Source organism: Elgaria multicarinata, chromosome 3 (assembly GCF_023053635.1).
Source record: "Elgaria multicarinata webbii isolate HBS135686 ecotype San Diego chromosome 3, rElgMul1.1.pri, whole genome shotgun sequence".
Taxonomy (NCBI): domain Eukaryota; kingdom Metazoa; phylum Chordata; class Lepidosauria; order Squamata; family Anguidae; genus Elgaria; species Elgaria multicarinata.
In genome coordinates, this window is record NC_086173.1 from 163,474,835 (window position 1) to 163,480,852 (window position 6,018).

General features: G+C 48.6%; 1 pseudogene; it reads left to right on the forward strand.

Moving 5' to 3' along the window:
* LOC134396309 (zinc finger protein 850-like) overlaps window positions 1-6,018 on the forward strand; it is an 82,200-nt pseudogene that overhangs the window by 9,967 nt on the left and 66,215 nt on the right.

Consider the following 6,018-nt stretch of genomic DNA (forward strand, 5'->3'; position numbering starts at 1 on the left):
CTCTTGAAGGCCTCTAGTGTGGGAGAGCCCACAACCTCCCTAGGTCACTGATTCCATTGTCACACTGCTCTAACAGGAAGTTTTTCCTGATGTCCAGCTGGAATCTGGCTTCCTTTAACTTGAGCCCGTTATTCCGTGTCCTGCACTCTGGGAGGATCGAGAAGAGATCCTGGCCCTCCTCTGTGTGACAACCTTTCAAGTATTTGAAGAGTGCTCTCATGCCTCCCCTCAATCTTCTCTTCTCCAGGCAAACATGCCCAGTTGTTTCAGTCTCTCTTCATAGGGCTTTGTTTCCAGACCCCTGATCATGCTGGTTGTCCTCCTCTGAACACGGATATACAACAATATGTGTCTCCCTCAGCTTTGAGTATATGGACATTGTAACAATACATGAAGGGAATAGAGCCCATTTACGTTAGTGCAATTGGATATTTAGTTATATTTATAGATTATTTTTCCTCTTCTTTTGCTGTAGAGCTACCTTCCCCTAGTAGTTGTATTAATCACCCTTTCTTTTTACCTTTTTATACTATACATATTTACATAACCAATGGATTAATAATAATTGTTAGGGGGTGGTTTGTATTCACCTTTCTCCCTGTTGATTTCCTTTTTTTATTTACACCGTAAGTAAATAAATAAATATTTACCCACCCATCCAAAATTAAGGAAAGTCTTCCTGGAATAATGACGTTTTCAGGAGGTGCCAAAAGGAATACAAAGTGTTGCCTGCCTGACCTCCAGAGGCAGGGAATTCCACAGGAGGGGGGCCACCACCCTGAAGGCTCTTCCCCTGGTGGACTCCAATCGGAGGATGAATCTATATGGAACCACCAGGACCAGGCCCTCGGAGGATGCTTTAGGGTGGATTCCTGCATTGAGCAGGGGGTTGGACTCGATGGCCTTGTAGGCCCCTTCCAACTCTGCTATTCTATGATTCTATGACCTCAGTGACCGGGCAGGTTGGTAAGGGAGAAGGCGCTCTCTCAGGTATCCTGGTCCCAAGTTGTTTAGGGCTTTGTACACAAGTACAAGAACCTTCAACCTGGCCCGGTAGCGAATAGGCAGCCCGTGCAGTTCCCTCAGCAGAGGAGTTCCATGCCGGAAAGGGGCCGCTCATGACAACAGCTGAGCTGCAGCATTCTGCACTAGCTCTAGGTTCCAGAGCAGCTTTAAGGGCAGCCTCAAAGAGGAATCCAATCTTGGGTTCCCAATGCCTGTACCACTGTGGCCATGCTATCCTTGTCCAGGAGAGGCCATAGTTGGAGAACCAGCCAAAGCTGGTAAAAGGCACTCTGAGATGCTGCTGCCTGTACTTGAGCCTCCAGCGACAGTGATGGATCTAAGAGTACACCCCAAACTCCAAACCTGATCTTTCAGAGGGAGTGCAACCCCATCCAGAACAGGCAATGAGCCTGTCTCGCGGACTCAGGAACCATGCACCCACAGTGCTTCCATCTTGCCAGGATTCAGCTTCAGTTTATTGGCCCTCATCCAGCCCATTACTCAGTCTAGGCACCAGTCCAGGTCCTGCACAGCCTCACTTGATTCAGTGGTCACAGGGAGATAGAGCTGCATGTCATCAGCGTATTGATGTCATTTAGCTCCAAATGCCCTAATGACCGCTCCCAACGGCTTCCTATAGACGTAGTAGAACATTGGAGACAAGAAGGTGCCCTGTGGCACCCCATAGCTCAATTGCCAGGGGGCCGAGAAATAATCACCCAATGTTACTCTCTGAAAACGACCCTGCAGGTAGGACTGGAACCAGTGTAGCACAGTGCCTCCGATGCCCATCCCACGGAGTCGATACCACAGTCGATGGTATCAAAAGCCGATGAGAGATCGAGCAGGATTAACAGGGCTGCATTCCCCCTGTCCTTCTCTCAAAGAAGGTCATCCATCAGGGCGACCAAGGCTGATTCAGTCCCATAACTGGATCGGAACCCAGGCAGGAATGGGTCTAGAATCATCAGTAGCCACTTCTTATGTCTCCTTATAAGTCTCCCCAAAACCCTCACTTAGGTCATACAACCCATCCAGATCAAGTGAGCCATCTTTAGTTTGAAGTGTAGCCTGATTTTAACCCTTTTATCACCAGATTCACAGCTTCAGCACAGCAAAAGATTCAAAGTGCTGGTATTGACATTTAAAGCCCTAAATGGTTTGGGGCCAGGTTATTTGAAGGAACGCCTCCTCCCATATGTACCTGCCCGGACCTTAAGATCATCTACAGGGGCCCTTCTCTGCGAGCCCCTGCCAAAGGAAGTGAGGCAGGTGGCTACTAGGAGGAGGGCTTTCTCCACTGTGGCACCCTGGTTGTGGAATGAGCGCCCCAGAGAGGTCTGCCTGGCGCCTACACTGTACTGCTTTCGTCGCCAGCTGAAGACCTTTTTATTCTCTCAGTATTTTAACACTTAATTTTAACTTAAATTTAAATTTTACTGTTCTAACTCTGTATTTTAATCTTATATCAACTTTGTTGTGTGGTTTAATCCTGGTTGTGGTTTTTATACTGTATTTTGTAATTGTGCTTTTAACCTGTTGGTTGTTTTATTATGGTTTTAACTTTTGTGAACCACCCAGAGAGCTTCGGCTATTGGGCAGTATAAAAATGTAATAAATAAATAAACAACCTCTACAAACTTCTCTCCTTCCTCCTACACTTTCATATGTCCCAAGTAGCTGCTGACCTCAGAGTATTCCCAAAGAAGGGCTGGGACCATGTCACATCACGATGGAGGAAGGGCTGGGTTGCGCCCTCCAGATGTTCTGGACTACAAGTCCCCTAAACCCCAGACAGCTTTGCCAATGGTCAGGAATTATGGGAGTTGTAGTCCAAAATAACTGGAGAGCAACAGGTTTCCTGCCTCCTGCAACAGATGGTTTTTGGGGGGTGCTCCTGGGGGCTGATTTCCCCCCCCCCCGACAATCCTAGGACGCTGGCCATGGAGACTCCGCTCTGGTTATACTCAAAATGCTTTAAATTCCCCCCAAGGAGCAGGACATTTTGACAGGTGGGGGGGGCCACAGTAGGAGGAGAGAATGCAGAACTAAATGGACCCTTGGTCAAATTTGCACGGCTCTTCTGTTCTCAATGGGTTTGGGGGAACGGAATGACTACCATGCTTACTCATTTGCTCTGAGGCCTATGGTGCTAAATAAGCCAGAATGAACCACAGCCAGAAAACTGGGGGTGGAAGGGAAGAGCTGAAAGCCTGGGACTGGATTCCACCCTGGGATTGGAGCTGGAGACTTGGAGAGCAAAGCCGTACATAGCAAAGCCAACCAGGGAAGCTCAAACCACGGAACCGGAGTTATCCAGGAACGCTGCAGGAAGATCTGGAACTGGATCCACAGCCAGGCATTGGGAATAGAGTCAGGAAGCAAGCAGAAAACCCAGAATCAGCCCTGGAGTAGAAGCGGATTGGGCAATTGCATGTTCAGAATCCAGCTTCCATAACTACCAGGAAGTCGGTGCAAACCGGGTAAACTGCTCAGCCTTGGGGCCCAGCAGGATCTAACCCAAAGGAGGTGTGCAAAACCTGGAGCTGGATCAGGAAAGAGTCGGGGCCGAGAATGAAAAGGAAAACATGGAGTGGATTCTGATGAATCAGAAGGCATTTCTGTAGCCTGTGGCGAGAAAGGCACCGAACAGCTCCATTCAGTGAAGTTGGGAGAGATGCTAAACCGGTGAACCATTACTGTAATTGTATCATTTTATTATTTTTAGGTTTTACTGTTTCAAATTGCTGAACACTGCCTTGATGGCGTTTTAGCAAGCTATCTCCAGTATTCGAAGCAGTAAGCCTGTGTGCACCAGTTGCTGGGGAACATGGGTGGGAGGGTGCTGTTGCATCATGTCCTGCTTGTTCATCCCTTTATTCTCTGCTCCACTGTACATAACTGAGAATGTCCCTCTCCCCATGGCTCTGCTTATGCCTCAGTGCAGGAAAGAGCACAATGGGTGGCTGGCAACCCAGTTTCCTGTCTCCAGGAACAGGCCATGTCACAAGCGCCAACGTCTTCCCTTCCACCCTTCTGCTTAACCCGTTACTGCCAGCAGCTTTCCGGATAGAGAGGCACAACTTTCCAGCCCACAACAGGGTTGCTAGCTTTTTAGGCCAGGCTCCTGTGCTTTTTAAGAGCTGTGTAACACAGGCAATAGTCCCACTGGTGTAGCTTCCTCTGCCAGTGTGGGAAGACACCTACTGCTAAACCTTCTCCTCTTGTATTCCTGCCTGACCAGCCAGCTTTCACAAAGACTCCCGAAACGCTAGCTAGGCGCCCTCCCAACGTTGGTTTTACTAAACTTTTAGGGTTTTAATTGTGAACTGGAAAAGATACCAGTGTATGTGGGCATGGTCAGTCATTCAGCCCTCCAGGCTTGGAGGAAAACGGGGGGGGGGGGGGAACCAAAACCCAGAAATAGATCTCCAATTGCCATCTTAATGTAGAATCCTTGGCTCAGGGGGACGTATGAAGGTAACACAGTCCAAAACCACCAGAAGGATCTGCTTCAGGCTTCCCCAACCTGGTGCCCTGCAGATGTTTTCCAGTCCCACCAACCCCTGCCAGCACCCTGGGAATTGGCAGTCCCAAACCCTTGGAAGGCAGCAGGTTGAGGGAGGGTGGGCTACCCCAAACTCTTTTGAATCTGAGGATTTAGAATTACGAGGATTTCTTTTTAAAGATTGAAAGAAACCCAACACATTTGGAGACGGAAGCAGCAGTGGAGAGCTCAGGGTTACACCTGCAGCTGGAATAACTACGAGGAAGCAGCTCTCTGCTCCCTTTCCCCTGGGTGGGATCCGTTGCAGATGGAGGGATGTCTCTCTTTTGCCCCCCCATGCAGGGAAGAAACAGCAGCCAGGAGCAGCTCCTACCCATACTAAGATGGCCCCAAGTACAAGCCGCTGAGGAGGAAGGACAAGAGCACAAAGGCCGTGGAAGGTCTGCTCTATTCAAAGCCCATTATTCATACTTCTGGACTTTGGCTGCAGCCACTGACGTTTCACTGAGCTTTATCATAGAATAGCAGAGTTGGAAGGGGCCTACAAGGCCATCGAGTCCAACCCCCTGCTCAATGCAGGAATCCACCCTAAAGCATCCCTGACAGATGCTTGTCCAGCTGCCTCTTGAAGGCCTCTAGTGTGGGAGAGCCCACAACCTCCCTAGGTCACTGGTTCCATTGTCGTACTGCTCTAACAGTCAGGAAGTTTTTCCTGATGTCCAGCTGGAATTTGGATTCCTTCAACTTGAGCCCATTATTCCGTGTCCTGCACTCTGGGAGGATCGAGAAGAGATCCTGGCCCTCCTCTGTGTGACAACCTTTGAAGTATTTGAAGAGTGCTCTCATGTCTCCCCTCAATCTTCTCTTCTCCAGGCTAAACAGGCCCAGTCCTTTCAGTCTCTCTTCATAGGGCTGTTTCCAGACCCCTGATCATCCTGGTTGCCCTCCTCTGAACATGCTCCAGCTTGTCTGCGTCTCTCCACGCTCAACCTCTCTCTGCTTCACCCTTTCCCTCCAATTCGTGGTGCAGCCCTTCTGCCATTTGGGCTGCCCTTTCCCATTTCTGTGGCTCTACCCTAGATGGCAGAAAAGACTTACAGGGAACTCCATGCTGAAGGAGGCCAGGGTGGCTCCCTCTGGCGCCCGCCCTTCCACAGACAGAGGTGTCCTTTATTTGAACAGGCCTTTGGCATGTAAACAGGCCTCTGAGGGTTGGATGTGGGTTTTATTGTAATAGTTTGTCTTTTATTTTTACCTGCCTCTTCAACATCTCTAAAAGGATACTTTTAGTATGCTTTGAGGATGTTTTTAACAGTGTATACCATGTTTTTAATCAGTATTTTATGTATTTTATCCTTTAATCAGTATTTTATGTATTTTATCCTTGTTCCCCGTCTCAATCCAATCGGAGAGGCGGGTAAGAAATACATTATTATTATTATTATCTGATTGTATTAACCAAGTTTTTCTTTTAGATTGTTGGTTCTGATCACCTCGAGTGTGGA